We start from the raw sequence: 20,042 nt of genomic DNA on the forward strand, positions 1-20,042 counted from the left end.
GTTCACACTCTAAATGGCTACAACAGCAAGGGCTGGGCCAGATGGCAGCCAGGGCCCTGAAGCTTCTTTTGGCTCTCCAGCATAGGTAGCAGACCCAAGTACTTGGGCCATCTTCTGCTGCTTTCTCAGACCATTAGCATGTAACTGGATGGGAAGTAGAGCAGCTGGGACTTGAACCAGTACCCATATAGGATGCTGGCATCACAGGCAGTGGTTTTATGGTGGCCCCTAGCCAGCCCCCATTCTTACTTCTTTGGTTAAATTCCTAAAATTTTTTTTGGTAGCTATTGTGAACAAAATTGCTTCTTGACTGCCTTCTCAGCACGTCATTATCATTATATACACATGCTGTTTTTTAAATGTTAATTTTTGTATCCTACAACTTTACCTACTTGGTTTATCAGTTCTAACAGTTTTTTTGGTGGAGTATTTAGGTTTTTCTAATTTAAAAACACATCTGCAAACAAGGATAGTTTGACTTCTTCTTTTCCAATTTGGATACTCTTTATTTCCTTCTCTTCCCTAATTGTTCTTACTAATATTTCCAGTATTACAGCAAATAAGAGAGGTGAAAGTGAGCATCTTGGTCTTATTCCAGATGAGAGGAAATGCTTTCAGCTTTTTCCCATTTAGTAAGATTTAGGCTGTAGGTGTGTCATACATAGTCTTTATTTTTTTGAGGTATATTCCTTCTATACCTAACTTGTTGAGAGTTTTTATCATAAATCAATATTGGATTTTTTCAAATGTTCTTTCTGCATCTATTGATATGATCATGTGGCTTTTGTTCCTCCTCTGTTGAGGTGATTTATTACACTCATTGCATTTTTGAATACTTGGACCATTCTTGCTTCTCTGGGATAAATTCAACAAAAATAGAAAATTTACAAATACATGAAAATTAATCATGTACCTGAATGGCCAATGATCACTGAAGAAATCAAAAATTTACAAATTTCTTGAAAGAAATACACATAAAAGTAAAAACACAACATATCAAAATCTGTGGGATACAGCAAGAGCAGTATTGAGAAGGAAGGTTAGGGGCCAGCACTATGATGCAGTGGGTTAAGCTGTCTCTTGCAATACCAGCATCCCATATCAAAGTGCCAGTTCAAGTTCTGGTTACTCCACTTCTGATCCAACTTCCTGCTAATGCCTCTTAGAGGGCAGTTAAGGATAATCAAAGTACTTGGGCCACTGCCACCCATGTACGAGATCAGGATGGAGTTCCTGGGGTCAGCTTGGCCCAACCTTGGCTGTTGTGGTCATGTAGGGAGTGAACCAGGTGAAAGCAAGATCTTTCTGTCTCTCCCTCTCTGTTGCTCTACTAACTTTTTTTTAAAGGTAGTTTATAGCAAAAGAGCATTCATTAAATAAAAGTTGTCAAACTACCTAAAAATGCACCTCAATACTCAGAAAAGAACAAACTAAACACAAAACTAGTAGAAGGCCAAAAATAATAAGGATCAGAAAAGAAATAAATGAAATTGTAACTAAAACATATAAGATCAACAAAATGATATGCTGGCTTTCTGAAAGATAAAGAATAAACTTTTAGCCAGAATGATGAAGAAGGGAAAAACTCAAATAAGTAGCACTAGAGATGAAAAAGGAGACATTACAATGACTAAGTAACTAGTAAGAGCAACTATATGCCACTAAATCAGAAACCCTTGAAGCTAAGGTCCACATTTTAACATCTCTGAAATTGAGATGGTTCTCAAAATCAATGGTCTTAGAATAAGTGACATTCAGAACTAATCCTAAAGAAAATTGTTGCTTGCACTTGTATGAACTTCACTTTGAAAATACTGAGCTTAATAATGCTTTCTAATATCTAGGAAGCACTAGCACGAAATCTTGTATTAAGTATTAATGGCTTAGAACACTCCAGGAACAATAGTGGAGCACTGTGAAGATTTCTGCAACACAACCACTTTTGATGATGATGACACCATGGAGAAACACAAATGTCAGTAAGTAGCTAAGGGGCCAGCACTGTGGCATAGTAGGCTAAGCCTCCACCTGCAGCGCCGGCATCCCACATGGGTGCCGGTTCAGGTCCTGGCTGCTCCTCTTCTGATATAGCAGTGGAAGATGGCCCAAGTGCTTGGACCCCTGCACCCACATGGGAGACCAGGCTCCTGGCTTCAAATTGGTCCAGCCCTGGCTGTTGGTCATTTGGGGAGTGAACCAGTGGATGGAGGACTGTCTTTCTTTCTGTCTCTCCCTTTGTCTGTAACTCTCAGCCTCTCAAATAAATAAACAAATAATCATTTAAAAAGAAACTAGCCAAAAGAAAAAAAGAACCAAATTCTATAAAGCGTTTTAGGAACAACCAATTGTTTCAATTTCATTGTCTTTTTAAGATTTTATTATTCATTTACTTGAAAGGCAGAGTTATAGAGGGAAAAGGACAGATGTAGAGAGAGATCAGCCATCTGCTGGTTCACTCCCCAAATGGCTGTCAAAAGCCAGGGCTGATGGCCAGTGCCACGGCTCACTAGGCTAATCCTCTGCCTGCGGCGCCGGCACCCCAGGTTCTAGTCCTGGTTGGGGCACCGGATTCTGTCCCAGTTGCTCCTCTTCTAGTCCAGCTCTCTGTTGTGGCTGGGAATTCAGTGGAGGATGGCCCAAGTACTTGGGCCCTGCATCAGTATGGGAGACCAGGAGAAAGCACCTGGCTCCTGGCTTCGGATTGGCACAGTGTTAGCGGCCATTTGGGGGTGAACCAATGGAAGGAAGACCTCTCTCTCTGTCTCTCACTAACTGCCTGTCAAAAAAAAAAAAAAAAAAAAAGCAAAAGCCAGGGCTGGGCCAGGCTGAAATCAAGAGCTTCATTTTGGTCTTCCATGTGGGTAGTTGGGACCCAAGTACTTGGGCATTCTTCTGCTGCTTTTCCAGGCCATTAGCTGGTAGCTGGGTTTGCAGTGGAGTAGCCAGGACTCATGCTACAGGCAGTGACTTAACCTGCTATACACAGTGCCAGCCCCCAATTTCATCTTTCTTTATATACATGAAACAGTAATATGAAAAAAGTTTTTCCAAATTATTATGTACAGGAGCCTTTTCAATAAGCATAAAATAAAAAAAGTCTGTGTTAAATTTAATTGGCATCCTTTATGAAGTGAGTCACTCATGCCCAATGTAGTCCTTGGTTTTCCTATATACGCTACCATTCAGTTACAGCTAGCTTCACAGGAGAGTGGAAGAGCTTACTGTTACAGTACTAGCTGAAAGTCAAGTCCCTAAAAGGATCACTGAACAAGTGATCAACAAACTGTGCTTCCAGAGATAAGGATCTAGAAATTGGAAGGTGACAATCAGAGTGCCCACTCTCATATCATGCTTAAGAAAGAGAGAATTTTTGCTACCATCCTTAATCTTGTGGTAAGCCGATTTAGACGTTTTGGCTTCTATGATAGCAATTGCTTCTACAATAGGACACAACAATGCTGTGGCCCGGGAGTGCAGTGGAGGATGGCCCAAGTGCTTGGGCCCTGCACCCCATGGGAGACCAGGATAAGCACCCGGCTCCTGCCTTTGGATCAGCGCGGTACACCGGCTGCAGCGCGCTGGCCGCGGCGGCCATTGAAGGGTGAACCAACGGCAAAGGAAGACCTTTCTCTCTCTCTCTCTCACTGTCCACTCTGCCTGTCAAAACAAAACAAAACAAAACAAAACAAAACAATGGATCAATTCCACTTAAAGTGAGACTGCCACCTGACTATTTGGGGTTGCTTATGTCACTAAAGTTAAAAAAGTGCCACTTTAATTACTAGAGCAATAAACTAGGCTGCTACCATGAAATTCCAGATATATTCCCAATGGGGATGGGAATATATTCCCAACAGGGATAGGGATATATCTGGAATTTAGTAGATGGTCTTTGGCAGTGTATCTCAAGCCATCAGTGGTAAAGAATCAGTTGAAGTTTTTAAAGACTTCTCAACACATTTGTAAAATATAAACTAATACATATTAAAAATGTTGCAGCTACAGAAAATCACCTAGAAACATTTCATTAAAAAAATTTATTTACTTATTTGAAAGGCAAGGAAAAAGAGATCTTACATCTGGTGGTACAAACCCCAAATGGGCACTACAGCTGCGACTTCAGGGGTAGGTATTTGGCACAGCAATTTAGACTACCACTTGCATCACATATTGGAGTGCCTCATTCAAGTTCTGGCTGCTCTGCTTCCAATCTAGCATCCTGCTAATGCACACCCTGGAAGGCACTGGTGATAGCTCAACTATGTGTCACTGCTACCCACATGGAAGACCCAGATTGAGTTAAGGGCTGCTGACTTCAGTCTAACCCAGCCCTAGCTGTTGCAAGCATTTGTGGAGTGAACCAGCAACCAGAAATCAATCTCATTCTCTCTCTAATGAAATGAAATAAAAATTCCAACATTTTTTTTAAAGATGAGAATTGTGAAAAGCTATGCAATTTCATTGTCCCTGCTTATGAGCATTTGTGTGTTGATGTATTAATTTTTTCTTCCCTCATTTTTCATCTTATTTAGATTCATTTATTTATTCATTTGAAGGCCAAAGTTGCAGAGAGAGAGAGAGACAGACAGACAGACAGACAGAAGAGATCCCCCATCTGCTGGTACATTCCCCAAATGGCACAACAGCTAGGGCTGGGCCAGGAGGAAGCCAGGGGCCTGGAATTCCAAGTCTCCCACATGGGTGGCAAGGGGCCAAGCACTTGGGGCATCTTCCACTGCTTTCTCAGGTGCATTAACAGGGAGCTATATAGGAAGTAGAACAGCCAGACTCAATGTGGAGCTCATATGGGATGCTGGCATTGTAGGCGGCAATCCAACCTGCTGCACCAGAACGCTGGCCCCTTCACTTAACTACTTTAGGTAAGAATTGCCAGTGGTAGTTTCCAACGTGTATGTTTGGGTTACAGCAGAGGTTGGCAAATTTATTCTGTAAAGGATAAGAAAGTGTTTTAGGCAGTACAATCAATCGATAAGGTCTCTGTCATAATAATCTACTGCATGATATCATGAAAGCAGCCACAAACAACATGCAAACTAAAGGGCACAGCTATAGTCAGTAAAACGTGTAACTGAAATATGAATTCCATATAATCTTCATGTATCATGAAGTATTCTTCTCTCAACCACTTAGTAATATAAATCCCATTTTTGGGGCCAGCACGGTGGCATAGTGTGTAAAGCTACCACCTGTGCCCATATGAGATGCTGGCTCTGCAGGTGGCAGGTTTACCCACTATGCCACAGTGCCAGCTGTTGTATTTTTAAGCAGTATGTGACTTTAAAAAGTAGCTTTAGCTGCAGACTCTGTAATGTTTCTCAACCAATTCAAACTGTAACTAAAAGGGATAACACCACTTATATGTGAAACTTACACTGCAATAAAGTCATTTTCAGCAGCTAATACTGTTCCAATCACAAGTAATGTCAAATGCCATCTTTCTGTGCTGCCAAAGTTATGAGAATTGAGATCTTTATTTTCAAGTTCAAACCACAGTTCCTAGAAGTATTTTTAGGATATCAATGCACAAGCACAGGAAATTTCCACATTTCGAAGTCCATTTTACCCTGTGCAATTGAGGAACTTTCATCTAACCCTTCAACTGGAAGCAATTAACCTGCAAAAATATGCCATACTAAAAGCAACTATTAAGAATCCAAAAGAATTTTACAATGCCTTCCAAGTAATGAGTATGCTCAATTAAGATCTTCTGATCATGGACTTGGGAGTATCCATCTGTGTGAGAAAACATTTTCAAGTGAAATTAAAAAAATTTTTATACACTAACTTTGAACTCCCGTCAAGCAAAAGACTATTTCTACTCCCTCTGAAAAATAATTTCATTCTTTTTACTGCTAGACTAGCATATTAGAAAGATAGCCTGAATCACTGTTTTGAATTTTGTCCCTTCAAAATTGTAGTATCTACATCAGAGCTGGGGAACATCCAGCCTGTGGGCTATATATAAGACTTACAAAATCATTCAGTCTGACCCTCCCAAGGCAACCTCAAACAGAACTTGAAATCAATAAATCTACAGCAGGCTAATTTTTAAAGTGACAATTTTGTATGGCATGTGAATGATATTATAAATATCCAAATAGCCACTGACACAAAAAAAGTTCCCTATCCTTGACCTATGTAATATCCTCTTGATCCAATAATTACTATTTTTTAACCTTTTACAGAAAATGTCTCCCAATTCTTGGTAAGTGAAGATAAATGAGTTATAACTCTACCTACCTAGGGGCCGGCTCTGCAGTGTAGGGGGTAAAGCTAACGCCTGCGGTGCCAGTATCCCATATGGGCGCTGGTTCAAGTCCTGGCTGCTCCACTTCCGATCCAGCTCTCTGCTATGGCCTGGGAAAACAGTGGAAGATGGCCCAAGTCCTTGGGACCCTGCACCAGCTGCGGGGACTGGGAAGAAGCTCCTGGCTCCTGGCTTTGGATCCACCCAGCTCCAGCTATTGTGGATGTTTAGGGAGTGGACCAGCAGATGAAGACTCCTCTCTCTCTCTCTCTGCCTCTCTGTAGCTCTGCTTTCAAATAAATAAATAAATCTTTTAAAAAATTACCTAAAAGGGGCAGGTATTGTGACACAGTTGGTTAAGCCACTTCTTAGGGCACCTGTATCCCAGATCAGAGTGCTGGCTTGAGAGTCCCAACTACTTTGCTTCCAATCCAGTTCCCTGACAATGCACCCAGGAATCAGCACAGGAGGGCTCAGCACTTGTATCCCTATCGCCCACATGGAAGACCCAGATGAAGTTCCTGGCTCCTGACTTTGGCCTTGCCTAGCCTCTACTGCCACAGCATTTAGGAAGTAAACCAGCAGATGGAAGATTTCTCTCACTCATTCAGCAAATAAATGGCTTTTTAAAAAGTCTATCTAAAAACACACAGGCATACCTTTTACTGTGTTTGCAGATATTGTGCTTTTTGTTTTCACAAATAGCTTAGTGGCAACCCTGCAAGCAAGTCTATCAGTGCCCCCCACTTCTGAGATTTATTTATTTGAAAGGCAGAGTTACAGACAGACAGACAGACAGACACACACACACACACACACAGATCTTCCATCCAATGGTTCACTCCCAAAATGGCTACAACAACCAGGGCTGGGCCAGGCTGAAGCCAAGAGTTTCATCCAGGTCTCCCACATTGGGGCAGGAGTCCAGGTACTTGGGCCATCTCCTGCTGCTTTCACAGGCACATTAGCAGGGAGCTGGATCAGAAGTGGAACACCTTAACCAGTGCTCATATGGGATGCCAGTGTCATTTAACTTGCTGTACCACAACTCTGCTCTCTCCCCACCACAAACACAAACCTCCATACCCTTTTTCTAATAGTTCAAATAACTGTTAGCAGTTTTTAGCAAGGAAATATTTTTTAAATTAGGATACATAGTATTTGTAAATTTAAAAAAAAATTTATGAATTTTGTTTGAAAGGCAGAGCAATAGAGACAAGGTAAGAGACAGAGGCAAAGGCAGAGAGATGGATGGCAGAGACCCAAGTACTTGCTTCATCTTCCACTACCTTCCTGGCACATTAGCAGAAAGCTGGATTGGAGTCAAGAGAAGCCAAGACTGGCATTCTGATAGTGGATGTTATTGTCACAAGTGGTAGTTGAACTCATTTTGCCACAAAGCCAGGCTGCATACATTTTTTTAAGATATTTTTGTACAATAAATAGATGTCACTGTAACAACTGTTTCATGCTTTGGAAAACCAAAAAATTATGTGTTACTCACTTTACTATATATAATTGCTTTACTGTAGTCTGTAACATATTCTGCATTATCCTCAAAGTATACTTGTACCTATTTAAAAACTATTCATAGCAGTGTTATTTAAAAAAGCAAAACAAAATTTTTAAAAACCTAATAACTATGTATCAACAGTAGTCTGGATAAAGCTCAGCATATTCAAAATGAAAAAATTAAAACAACCCACAACAATATAGATGAATCTCAGAAGTAATATTTGGCAAAAGAACCAGACATAAAAAGTACACACTAGTAGTGGACAGTTGGCACAGCAGTTAAAGACACTGCTTCAGGTGCCAGCACTGTGGCATAGCGGAAGCGGCATCACATTCCATATGGGCACTGGTTTGAGTCCCTGCTGCTCCACTTCCGCTCTGACTCCCTACTAATGAACCTGAAAAAGCAACAGATGATGATCCAAAACTGAGGCCCCTGCACCCATGTGGGAGACATCAATGAAGCTCCTGGCTCCTGGCTTGTCTGACCAAGCCCTGGCCGTTGCAGCCATTTGGGGAATGAACCAGCAGATGAAGACCGACCTCCCTCGCTCTCTCTCCCCCTCCCTCCCTCCCTCCAACTCTGACATTCAAATAAATAAATAAATCTTTACAAACAACAACAACAACAAAAACTGCTTCAGACACCTGCATCCCTAGAGTGCCTGGGTCTGAGTCTTGGCTTTGTTTCAAATTCTACCTTCTTGCTAACAGGCACCCTGGTTTCAAGTATTTGGTTCCCTGACAACCATGTAGGAGACTCAGACTGAGTTCTGGGTTCCTGGCTTCAGCCTGACTGCTGTAGGCATTAGGGGAGTGAATAGTGGATGGAAGATCTCTCTCACACACAAATAAGATGAGGGAGGAAAAAGTACATACTACATGATTCCATTTATATGAGCTTGACAGCAAGCTAATACATATTGACTCAGATCAGAAAGAGGTTTACATCTCAGGGGAGGGGACTTAAAAGCAGTCTGCTAGGTTGAGAGAAATGTTCATCTTGATCTAGATAATGGCTATGTACATACATACATATATAAAAATGATCAAAGTGAAGAACTTTGAAATAGGAGACAAAGCATGAATTAACTATGTGCTAGATATATTTTAAAAAGATACATGAGTTGAAAGTAAAGTGTAAAAAAATAAAGTACAGAAACTATTGAAACAGATAACAAGCAACAGAGAAAAACTAGGAAAGTCAAAAATCAGATCTTTTGAGCCTCCTGCTAGAGAGCCAATACAAGATATCCAATATAAGAAATTCAAAAGAGAAACAGCACTATAGATCCTATAGACATTAAAAGATTAATATGGGGCCACCATCATGGCACAATGGGATAAATCACTACCTTCAACTCTGGCATCTGACATGAGCTCCAATTCAAGTCACAGCTGTTCTACTTTTGATCCAACTTCTGGCTAGTGTGCCTGGGAAAGTTGCAGAAGATGGCCCAGGTACATGAGCCCCTACTAACCACAGAGGAGACTTAGAAAAAGAGTTCCAAGCTCCTCACTTCGGCCTGGCCTAGCCTCAGTCATTGAGCCAATTTGGGGAGTGAACCAATGTGCAAGATTTTCCTCCAACTCTTTAATTCAATCTCTCAAGTAAATAAATAAAATCTTAAAACAAAAAAAAGGTAATATTATCAAATCAAATTTTTATAATTTTAATTTATTTGAGAGAGAAAGTTAACAGAGAGAGAGAAAGGTCTTCCATCTGCTTTTTCATTCCCCAAATGGCCACAATGGCCACAGCAGGGTCGATCCAAAGCCAGGAGCTTCTTCTGGGTCTCCCACAAGAGTGCAAGGACCCAAGCACTTCTACTGCTTTCCCAGGCCATACCAGAGAGCTGGGACATGAACTCGTGTCCACATGGCACCAGCACCGTGGGTGGAGGCTCAGCCTGCCACACCACAGCTCTGCCCCATCAAATCAACTTTAAGTGGGTAAATTAGACAACTTAAAAGAAATGGTCAAATTTCCTGAAAGTATAATACTGTTCCTCTTACATTACTGATGGAAGCGAAAATAACATAATAACTTCATAATAACTTGGGGAAAAAGGCAGTTACTTACAAAATTAAACATGATCTTATAATCCAATGGTTGCACTCCTAAGTATCTACCCAAGATGAATTTAAAAACCTTATATATAAAACAGAAGACTTGTAAAGGAACATTCATGGTACCATTATTTATAATAACCTACAGTATAAATAGTCTTCATTTCTATCAATAAGAGAAAAGCAAAGCAAATGAGTATATAATCATACAATGGAACAACACTAATGAATTTCAAAAATACTTTGTGTACAAAAGGCCTTCCATAAGAGCACATAAAATGACTATATCAAGTTGTTTTTTGTTTTTTTTTTTTGACAGGCGGAGTGGACAGTGAGAGAGAGAGACAGAGAAAGGTCTTCCTTTGCCGTTGGTTCACCCTCCAATGGCTGCCGAGGCCAGCGCACCGCGCTGATCTGAAGCCAGGAGCCAGGTGCTTCTCCTGGTCTCCCATGGGGTGCAGGGCCCAAGCACTTGGGCCATCCTCCACTGCACTCCCGGGCCACAGCAGAGAGCTGGCCTGGAAGAGGGGCAACCGGGACAGAATCCGGCGCCCCGACCGGGACTAGAACCCGGTGTGCCGGCGCCGCAAGGCGGAGGATTAGCCTATTGAGCCACAGCGCCGGCCTTATATCAAGCTTTAAAAGAAGTAAAACTAATCTCGGTTTAAAAAATAACAACAGCAGTTGCATATATGGAGATTATGTAGGAACAGGAATGAGTGAGTCAGCAAGTGATGATAATATTCTACAGCTTTATAAGAGTTCAGAACTGGGGCCAGCACTGTGGCATAGCAGGTAATGCCACCAGCCTACAGTGCCAGCACCCCATATGAGTGCTGGTTGGAGTCCCAGCTGCTCCACTTCCAATGTAGCTCCCTGCTAATGCACCTGGGAAAGTAGCAGAGAATAGCCCACGTGAAAGACCCAGTAGAAGCTCCTGACTCCTGGCTTCCTGTCGGCCTAGCTCTGGACATTGTGGCCATTTGGGGAGTGAACCAGTGGATAGAAGGTCTCTCTCTCTCTAACACTTTCAAATAAATAAATAAATCTTTAAAAAAAAGAGTTTGGGTCACAGCCTACTATTCTTTTATATATAATACATATCACTGAATCAAAAACAAGGCAAGGGGTGACCGGGCATGGTGACAAAGTGATTTAAGCCAACACCTATGTGATGCTGGCATCCCTTACTGGAGGGCCAGTTTGAGTCCCAGCTGTTCTGCTTCCAGTCTAGCTCCTTGCTATGTGCCTGGGAAAGCAAAAGATGATATCCGGAGTTCTTGGCCCCTGCTATCCATATGGGAGACACAGATAGAGTTCTGTGTTCCTGGCTTAGGCCCAGGACCAGCCCCAGCCATTGTTGCCGTTTGGGGGTTGAAGCACTAGAAACAAGATTGATCTCTTTCTCCCTTTGTCACTCTGCCTTTTAAATATATTAATAAATGTTAAAAAACAAAAACAAAAACAAGGTGCGGGTAGGGAGAGAACCCTTTTTCAAGAGATAATGAGGTAGCCCAAATGTTAAGCTATCACACAAAGACAATTACTGTGTTAAACTATATAATGAATGGGAAAGCCAGACAAAATCATTAACCAGGGGGAAACTATCACCAACTATTAGTCAAGACCAAATAGAGGGGCCGACGTTGAGGCACAGTGGGTTAATGTACTGCCCTGAAGCGCCGGCATCCCATATTGGTGCGGGTTCGAGACCTGGCTGCTCTACTTTCGATCCATCTCTCTGCAATGGCCTGGGAAAGCAGAAGAAGATGGCCCAAGTCCTTGGGCCCCTGCACCCAAATGGGAGACCCACAAGAAGCCCCTGGCTCCTGGCTTTGGATCGGCACAGCCGTTGCAGCCAACTGGGGGATGAACCATCGGATGGAAGATCTCTTTCTGCCTCTCCTCTCTTTCAAATAAATAAATAAATAAATAAATAAATCTTCTAAAAAAAAGCAAATAGAATGAAGAAGAGAGAACAGGACAGGGAATATTTGATGAGATAATTATTGAATATTTTTCACAAATAACAAAAATTAACTATAGATCCAAGAAAATGAGACCCTCAAACAAGATAATACATAATACACATCATAGTCAAAATAGGAAAATTTTGAGGGCAAACAGAAAAGAAGTAATCTCTTAGTAGGGCAATTTACTAATTGAAATGATTTGTTAAATTACTGTCACATTTCAAGCATTGTCAATCTGCAAATAATTAAAGCACAGGGATAAGTAATAAGGTCACAAACATTTCATTTCTGAATCATCAGAATTATATCATGTATGCAAATAAAATAATTAATTTTGGAATGCCACAAACTATTTTTAAAAGAAATTTATTTATTTGAAAGACAGTTACAGAGAGGGAGTGACATAGAGATCTTCCATCTGCTGGTTCACTCCCCAAATGGCTGTAATGGCTGTTGCTGGGCTGGTGAGAAGCCAGGAGCTTCTTCTGGGTCTTTCACATGTGTACAGGGGCCCAAGTACTTGGGCCATCCTCTGCTGCTTTGCCAGGCACATTATAAGACAGTTGGATCAGCAGTGCAGCAGCCAAGACTTTAACTGGTGCCCATATGCGTTGCTGGCCTCTTTGCAGGTAGCAGCTTTACCCACTACACCACAAGGTTAGCCCCAGAAATGACACATACTTTTGAAAATGCAAAACAACTCACTGTTTATTGATCCTCCTGGTTTAGAAAAAGTAAAACTTTCTTTAATAAAATGCATGGGAATATCAATTCAATTTGGATTCTTTTAAAATGCCAACATATTAAATTTATGGCAGTCAGTTCAAACTCAGAACAATATGATGGCATGAGCTATCATTTGGGAACCCAGAATGTCTGCCTTCATCAAATGAGCTCATTAACTAATACCAGTAGAGAGTATTTTTGTTAATCTAAATTTTTATAAATTCATTAGTAAAGTCGGATTTAAAAGAAATGTAGAGTACTGGTGCCGGTGCTGTGGCATCACAGATTGGGCCGCCACCTAAAATGCTGGCATCCTTTATGTGTGCTGGTTTGAGTCCCGCCTGCTCAACTTCTGATCCAGTTCCCTGTTAATGTTCCTGGGAAAGCAGCAGCAGATGGCCTGAGTACTTGGGTTCCTGCACCCACATGGGAAACCTGGATGAAACTCCTGGCTCCTGTCTTCAGTCTAGTCCAGCACTGATTGTTGTGGTCATTTTGAGAGTGAAACAGCAGATAGAAGATCTCTGTTTCTCCTGCTCTCTCTGTAACTCTGCCTTTCAAATAAGAAAATAATAAAAAAAAAAATTCTACATTACAAATTGTCACCAATGAAAGAAATCATGATATATATAGCCACATGTTCTCCAAATAAATTCACACGTTTTGGACAGAGCCAAATTTAAAATAATTAGGAGACAAAATTTGCTTCTGAGTGGAATTTAAACAAAAAAACCTACAAATAATTTTTAAAATTGTTTTTAAACAAAATCTTTGAAAATAGCAAAATTTATCAATAAAGAAAATAAAATATAGCTCTGGGATTCTCAGTGAATTTTCTCTGCATCAAGATCACTTGAGGGAAAAAAAGAAAATTGAGCCCATCACTAAACTACTAAATTTACTTGGGGGAGAAAGTAGTAGAGCCTTCCAGTTATTTGATACTTTTAAACAACTTTTTTATTTATTTGTTTTCATTTTGTTTGAAAGGCAAATAGGGAGACAGACCCAGAGAGAAATATCTTTCATCTGCTGGTTCACTCTTGATGCCTCCAACAGCCAGTATGGCTGGGCAAACCCAAAGTCGTGATCCTAGAAACCAAATATTTAAGCCATTATCTGCTGCCTCCCCAGAGCAAGCATTAACGAGAAGCTTCACAAAATAAAATAATAGTATATATTTACTATTAACGTTTACTTAGAATTGTCACCACAGAAATGTTAGGAATTTTTTTGGAAAGCACACACTACATATATGTCATAAAAATGCAATTCATATTATAATTTGAAAATCTGGGTACCTAAAATTCTACCAGCCACTCTTAAAATTTTACTCACCCACAACTTTCACACCTAGTGTTAGATGACTAATCTCAGCAACTAACAGACTTAGTTAGAAATGGATTACTATTTAAACAATGATGCTCTCTGTCTGGATAAGAGGATAAAAAAGACTCCACAAACTATCCACATAGAGCAAGGGTGTTGTTCATGTGCCTAAAAAACTGCTTGGTTACTTAGCTTTGTTAATCACGCAAAACTTTCCACAGCTCTGATGCCTGAGATTTTATTTCTAATTCAAATTTTTTGCACAGAAAGACTTCAACAATTTCACAGGTACTTTCCTCCTTTAGTCTCCCAAAACTTTCTTCAGTTACTTCAGCTCTAGTAAAACTGTTCTATTCATTTTTCTCTGGAAACACCAAGCATGTTTCTGCCTCTCAGTCTTTGTCCTTGCTACTCATCTATATGTAATGTTTATGATCATTGACTACTGAAATCTGAGCCTTGAAATGTCAGCCTTATTGTCACTTTAGGAAACATTTGACTATCAAAAATCTTAGTCATTTCTTAATCCAAAGAAACAAATGGAATCCTACCACATAATTGCCACTTAAGTTATAAATTATAATGTGATCATCTCAAGTATTCTTCATGTAAGTGGAAATCCATTCCAATGTTATCCCCACTACAAGCCCAGCTTCCCTTAATGTACTAATGCTATTTAAGGACTGGCTTTACAGCACCAACAACAGTATAACATGTTTATAACATGGAAAATAATACATATATACAGCAGCTCCTACTTTTTAAATATTGCATTAATATACAAATACAAAAAATGACATAATATGTGTAACTTCCAAGGGCTGAAGGACTCCAAATCTAGACACACCTCTAAGTGTGCAGAAGCACCAGTTATGAAGCTCTGAATTAATGTAAAGACCAAATGCCAACAAAAAGGGGAAGAAATTTAGTAAATTCCTTCATTATGTCTGTGTTAAAATTTCTATTATAACAGTGGTCTGGAAACTCTTGTAAAAGAGTTATTTAAGAGTCAGAGAGAGAGAGAGAGAGAGAGCAGTAGCACAAGAATAAGCACATTCCCATCCACTGTTCACTCTCCAAATACCTACAAGGGGAGTGGGAGGGTGAGGGAGTGATGCTGGTCTGGGCCAGGCCAAGTCAGGAGCTAGAAAACTCAATTCCAGTCTCCACAAGAATGGCAGGAACCCAACTATGTGAGACAACATCCTTGCTGCCTTTCAGGGTCTGCATGAGCATGAAGCTAGAATCAAGAGCAGAGACAAAGCTCAAACCTAAGGACTACAATCAGGATGCAGGTGTGTTAACCATTAAGCCAAAAAACAGCCCCTAGAAACTTCTGTGTTGTCTTTAAAATTTGTTTTTTTTTTGCGGGGATGGCGGCATGGCATAGCAGGTGAAGTTGCTGCCTGCAATGCCGACATCTCATATGGGGGCTGGTTCAAGACCCAGCTGTTCCACTTTGGATCCAGCTCCCTGCTAATGTGCCTGGGAAAGCAGCAGACAATGGCCTAAGAGCTTTGGTCCCTGAATCCATGTAGGAGATCTGGAAGAAGCTCCTGAACCTTGGCTTGGACCTGGCACAGCCCTGGCCATACTGAGGGAGTGAGTCAATGGATGGAAGATTCTGTCTCTTCCTCTCTCCGTGCAACTCTGACTTTCAAATAAATAAATAAATAAATCTTTTTAAAAAATTGTTTCAGGGGTCAGTGCTGTGGCACAGTGGGTAAAGAGGCCTCCTGAGACACTGGCATCCCATATGGGCACTGATTCAAGTCCCGGGTGCTCCACATCCAATTCAGTTCCCTGCTAACGGCCTGAGAAAAGCAGCAGATTACCCAGTTGGATGAAGCTCCTGGTTCATGGTTTCAGTCTGTCCCGATCTTGGCTGTTGTGGCCATCTACGGAGTGAACCAGCGGATGGAAGATTCTCTTTGTGACTTCCACTTTCAAATAAGTTATTTGAAATTATTCATTTTTTAAAAGAATTTTATTTATTTATTTGAGAGGCAGAGTTACAGAGAGAGGTATTCCATACACTGGCTCACTCCTCAAATGGTTGCAATGGCTGGAGCTGAGCTGATTCAAAGCTAGGAGTCAGGAGCTTCTTCCAGTCTCCCATAAGGGTGCAGGGGCCCAAGCATTTGGGCCATCTTTCACTGCTTTCCCGGGCCATAGCAGAGAGAGAGCTGGATCAGAAGAGGAGCAGCCAGTACTAGAACTGGTGCCCATAAGGGATGCCAGTTCTTCAGGTGGAGGTTTAACCCACATGCCATAGTACCATCCCCATAAATTACTTTATTTCTTTTAAAGACAGAGAGCTGAGATTGATTGATCTTCCATCTACTGGTTCACTTCCCAAATGTTTTCAACAGACTAGGCTGGGCCAGGCTGAAGCCAGGAGCCTGAAACCCAATCTGGGTCTCCCATGTGGGCAGTAGGGATCTAAGTATTTGAGGTGTCACCTGAATTCCATCCAGTCTCCCATGTGGACAGCAGGGATCCACACACTTGAGTCATCATCTGCTGTCTCTCAGGATGCATTAGCAGGAAGTTGGATCAGAAGCAGAAATACTAGGATTCAAACTGGCACTGATATAGAACACATGCATTCCAAATGGCAGTTTAACTCACTGAACCACAATGCCCAGCCCTTTATTACATTTTTAAGGGTTATTTATTTGAGAGACAGTTGAAGACAGAGAGAGGGCGAAACAGAGAGAGCAGTCTTCCATCCACTGGTTCACCCCCAAAATGGCCACAATGGCTGAAGCTGGACCATTCTAAAGCCAGGAGCTTTTTCCAGGTCTCCCATGTGGATGTAGCAGCCCAAGCACTTGGGCCATCTCTCACTGCTTTCCCAGGCCATTAGCAGGGAGCTGGATCAGAAGTGAAGCAGCTGGGCCTTGAACCAGCACCCGTATGGGATGCCAGTGCTGTACATGGAGACTTAAACCTACTATGCCACAGCACTGGCCCCTTTATTCCATTTTTGATTGAGACATAATTGTATACATTGATGCAGCTGCTTGGCACAGTAGCTAAGACATTCACTTACCCTATCTCAGAGTTTCTGGATTCAAGTCCAGGCTCTGCTCCTGATTCCAGTTTCCTGCTAATGTACACCCTGGGAGGCAGCAGCTGATGGCTTCAATGGTTGCATCCTTACCACCCATATGGAAGACCCAGAGGATAGATTTCTCGCTCTGCCTTTCAATAAGTAAATATTTAAAAAAACCAAATGTACATACTTTTAGGGTACAATGTATTTCAATACATTGTGTATGATAGAATCTGGATAATTAACATATCCATAACCTTAAACATCTATAATTTTAAGAATATTCAAACTCCTCCCTTGAAATGATACTTGTCATCCTACTATGCAAAAAAAATCAGAACTGATTCCTCCTATCTAACTGTAATATTGTACACTATATCCCTCCCCTCCTTTACTCACTCCAAACACTAGTAACCTCTAATCTACTCCCAGCTGCTATATCAACTTTTTCAGGCTACACATGAATGAAATCATATGGTAATCTTTCTGTGTCTGGTTTATTTCATTTAATATAACATCCACCAGATTCATCCAATGTTGTCATAATAAATGCATGTAATCCTTTATTAGAACTTGAGAAGAGAAAAAAAGATTTTAAGTCATAATTTCCCCTAACTAAAAAAACCCTTCAAATTTTCTTAAAAATTTTACAAATCTTTTTTTAAAAATTAACTTATTTATTTGAAAGGTAGAGATACAGAGAGGCAGAGACAGAGACAGGTCTTCCATTCCCTGGTTCACTCTCCAAATGGCCACATTGGCCAGGACTCAGCTGATCCAAAGCCAGGAGCCAGGACCTTCTTCCGGGTCTCCCCCAAGGGTGTAAGGGCCCAAGCACTTTCCCAAGCCATTGCGGAGAGCCAGATTGGAAGTGAAGCAGCCAGGACCTGAACCAGTGTCCATATAGGATGCCGAAACTGCAAACGGCAGCTTTATCTGCTATGCCACAGTGCCGGCCCCCAAAATTTTACAGATCAAGTTGGCTGCACATATAATTTTTAAAACATCAAATCATTTTTGGCCGGTGCCACGGCTCAATAGGCTAACCCTCCACCTAGCGGCACCGGCACACCAGGTTCTAGTCCTTCTGCCATCAGATCAGCGCGGTGCGCTGGCCGCCGCGCGCCGGCCACAGCGGCCATTGGAGGGTGAACCAATGGCAAAGAAAGACCTTTCTCTCTGTCTCTCTCTCTCACTGTCCACTCTGCCTGTCAAAAAAAATAAAAAATTAAAAAAAAAGATAGCTATAAACTTTTCCAACCTCTTCCACTGAGAAGTACGGTCAATATTTTCTCCCTTTGAATGTGGTCCAGGCTATGACTACTTTAACGAATACAGTAATTAGATGTGACACTGTCAATTCTGGGCTAAGTACTTGACAACTTCCTCTATAGTGTCTCAGAACCCTTCTCCACAGAGACCATGTGGAGAAGCCCTAAGACTATATCCTAAGACAGGAAAAAGAGACCAGCTGAGTCCAGCCCTCTAACTGTTGCCACCAGGGCACCAAATGTTAAAGTGAAGCCATGTGGATCCTAAAGTCTAGACCAACCTAGTCACCTGCTAAATACCAATGAATGAATAATCCCACCTTAATTCCTGACCACAAAACTATGAGGTAAGAAAAGTTGCTCATAACAGCCAAAACATGAGTATCCACTGAAAGATGACTAGAGAAACAAAATGAGGTATGTATATCTGATGGACTACCACTCAGTCTTAAAAAGGAAGGAAATTCTGCTACAACACAGATTAAAAACAACTATCAAATTAAGTGAAAAAAAAAAAGATCATAAAAGGACAAATACTGCATGATTTCATTTATTTGAGAACAAATTCATAGAGACAAAAAGTACAATAGTGGCTGCCAGTAGCTATGGAGGGAAGGAATGGGAAGTCAGTATTTTATAAGAATAGGGTTTCAATTATAAAAAATGAAGTGCTAGAGATGGATCGTTGTGATGTTGTAAAACAATGTGAATGTACTTAACGTTACAGAATTGTATAAACATAAGATAAATGACTAAAATGCTAAGTATTCTAATGCATATTTTATCACACACAAGAAGAACTATTTTTAAGATTTATTATTTATTTCAAAGGCAGAGTTACGAGAGGCAGAGGCAGAAAGAGAGAGAGGTCTTCATCCACTGGTTCATTCCCCAGATGGCCACAATGGCCGGAGCTCCGTCAATCCAAAGCCAGGAGCCAGGAGCTTCTTCCTGGTCTCCCATGTGTGTGCAGGGGCCCAAGAACTTGGGCCATCTTCTACTGCTTTCCCAGGCCACAGAAGAGAGCAGAAGTGGAGCAGCTTGGACTTGAACTGGTGCCCATATAGGATATCGGCCCCAAACTTTTTTAAAAGTTCTTTTTGTGGGGCTGGCACTGTGGCACAGCCAGTAAAGCCGCCGCCTGCAGTGCCAGTATCCTATATGGGCACCAGTTCAAGTCCCAGCCGCTCCATTTCCGGTCTGGCTCTCTGCTGTGGCCTGGGAAAGCAGCAGAGGATGGCCCAAGTCCTTGGGCCCCTGCACTGGTGTGGGAGACAAGGAAGCTGCTCCTGGCTCTTGGCTTCGGACTGGTGGAGCTCCGGCGGTTGCGGCCAATGGAGGAGTGAACCAGAGAATGGAAGACCTCTCTTCCTCTCTCCCATTCTCTCCCTCTCCCCCTCTCCCCCCACCCTTCTCTCTTTTTGTAACTCTGACTTTCAAATAAAATATAAGTCTTTAAAAAAGTTTGCTGTGGAGCAGGCGTCTTGCCTAACAGTTAAGATGCCAGGTAAAGTATCTGTATTCCATATCAAACTACCCTGACACCTAATTAATGCAGACCTTGAGAGGAAGTGGTGATTGGGGCCAGCACTGTAGTACAGCAGTTAAGCCACCTTCTGTAGCGCCAAGATCCCATATGGCCATGGTTCAAGTCCCAGCTGCTCCATTTCTGATCCAACTCCCTGCTAATGCACCTGGGAAATCAGGGAAGGATGGCCCAAGTGCTTGGGCCCCTGCACCCACATGGGAGACTTGGATGATGCTCCTGGCTCCTGGCTTTGGATCGGCCCAGCTCCAGTAGTTGCAGCCATTTGGGGAGTCAACTACCAGATGGA

General features: G+C 41.7%; 1 protein-coding gene across 4 annotated transcripts in view; it reads right to left on the reverse strand.

Annotated features, from left to right (window-relative positions):
* PDS5A (PDS5 cohesin associated factor A) overlaps positions 1 to 20,042 on the reverse strand; it is a 135,528-nt gene that overhangs the window by 110,275 nt on the left and 5,211 nt on the right. Inside the window, exon 3 of one of the 4 annotated variants that reach the window (XM_070068127.1) lies at positions 6,262 to 6,378. The exons of the other annotated variants lie outside the window; for them this stretch is intronic. The gene's annotated coding sequence lies outside the window, so the exon portion shown is untranslated. The remainder of the gene's footprint in view (positions 1 to 6,261; positions 6,379 to 20,042) is intronic. 4 annotated transcript variants of the gene reach the window in all.

The sequence above is a fragment of the Oryctolagus cuniculus genome, chromosome 2 (genome assembly GCF_964237555.1).
Source record: "Oryctolagus cuniculus chromosome 2, mOryCun1.1, whole genome shotgun sequence".
NCBI lineage: Eukaryota > Metazoa > Chordata > Mammalia > Lagomorpha > Leporidae > Oryctolagus > Oryctolagus cuniculus.